The sequence below is a fragment of the Dendrobates tinctorius genome, unplaced genomic scaffold, assembly GCF_039654945.1.
Source record: "Dendrobates tinctorius isolate UK_male_01 unplaced genomic scaffold, ASM3965494v1 ptg000028l, whole genome shotgun sequence".
Taxonomy (NCBI): Eukaryota; Metazoa; Chordata; class Amphibia; order Anura; family Dendrobatidae; genus Dendrobates; species Dendrobates tinctorius.
Window position 1 is genome coordinate 84,177,832 of NW_027361696.1, and position 2,169 is coordinate 84,180,000.

Consider the following 2,169-nt stretch of genomic DNA (forward strand, 5'->3'; position numbering starts at 1 on the left):
TGAGCAGCACCAGTCTCTGGGTCGTATACTACTATTACCTCTGTTGTAGATGAGCAGTTCCAGTCTCTGGGTGACATACTGTTATCTTTACTGTAGATGAGCAGTACCAGTCTCTGGCTCATATACTATTACCTCTGTTGTAGATGAGCAGTACCAATATATGGCTCACATACTAATATTACCTCTGTTGTAGATGAACAGTACCAGTCTCTGGGTCACATACTACTTTTATCTGTACTGTAGATGAGCAGTACCAGTCTCTGGGTCACATACTACTATTATCTGTACTGTAGATGAGCAGTACCAGTCTATGGCTCACATACTACTATTACCTCTGTTGTAGTTGAGCAGCACCAGTCTCTGGGTCGTATACTACTATTACCTCTGTTGTAGATGAGCAGTTCCAGTCTCTGGGTGACATACTGTTATCTTTACTGTAGATGAGCAGTACCAGTCTCTGGCTCATATACTATTACCTCTGTTGTAGATGAGCAGTACCAATATATGGCTCACATACTAATATTACCTCTGTTGTAGATGAACAGTACCAGTCTCTGGGTCACATACTACTTTTATCTGTACTGTAGATGAGCAGTACCAGTCTCTGGGTCACATACTACTATTATATGTACTGTAGATGAGCAGTACCAGTCTATGGCTCACATACTACTATTACCTCTGTTGTAGATGAGCAGTACCAGCAGGGCCGGCTCCAGGTTTTTGTGGGCCCCGGGCGAAAGTGTTTCAGTGGGCCCCTTTAACACGTACAACAATTCATGATGCACAGATACGGCAAAGAAATATAGTTATAGTACAAAGCCAAAGATATCACTTACTTCTTACATTACATGAGTGCGTGCCCTAGTGGGGATTCAAAAGTCTTCATTTAAGACCGGACAGTAAAGACAATATAATGAGCCCCATATATTGCTTCATACAGTATAATGAGCCCCAAATATTGCTTCATACAATATAATGAGCCCCATATATTGCTTTATACAGAATAATGGGCCCCATATATTGCTTCATACAGAATAATGGAAACCATATAATGCTCCATACAGAATAACAGGCCCAATATAATGCTCCATACAGAATAACAGGCCCAATATAACGCTCCATACAGAATAACAGGCCCAATATAATGATCCACACAGAATAACGGGCCCAATATAATGATCCATACAGAATAATGGGCCCAATATAATGATCCATACAGAATGAGTCACCATATAATGATCCATACAGAATAATGGGCCCCATATAATGCTCCATACAGAATAATGGACAACATATAATACTTCATACAGAATGGGCCCCATATAATGCTCCATACAGAATTGGCCCATAATACTCCATACAGAATAATGGACATGATGTAATGGTCCAAACAGGATAATCGGCCCCATATAATGTTCCAAACAGGATAATGGGCCTCATATAATGCTCCATACAGGACAATGGGCCCCATATAATGCTCCATACTGGATAATGGGCCCCATATAATACTCCATACAGGATAATGGGCTTCATATAATGCTCCATACTGGATAATGGGCCCCATATAATGCTCCATACAGGATAATGGGCTCCATATACACTCACTGGCCACTTTATTAGGTACACCTGTCCAACTGTGTGTTAAGACTTAATTTCTAATCAGCCAATCACATGGCGGCAACTCAGTGCATTTAGGCATGTAGACATGGTCAAGACAATCTCCTGCAGTTCAAACCGAGCATCAGTATGGGGAAGAAAGGTGATTTGAGTGCCTTTGAACGTGGCATGATTGTTGGTGCCAGAAGGGCTGGTCTGAGTATTTCAGAAACTGCTGATCTACTGGGATTTTCACGCACAACCATCTCTAGGGTTTACAGAGAATGGTCCGAAAAAGAAAAAAAATCCAGTGAGCGGCAGTTCTGTGGCCGGAAATGCCTTGTTGATGCCAGAGGTCAGAGGAGAATGGGCATACTGGTTCGAGCTGATAGAAAGGCAACAGTGACTCAAATTGCCACCCGTTACAACCAAGGTAGGCAGAAGAGCATCTCTGAACGCACAGTGCGTCGAACTTTGAGGCAGATGGGCTACAGCAGCAGAAGACCACACTGGGTACCACTCCTCTCAGCTAAGAACAGGCATCTGATGGCTACTTTCAGCAGGATAATGCGC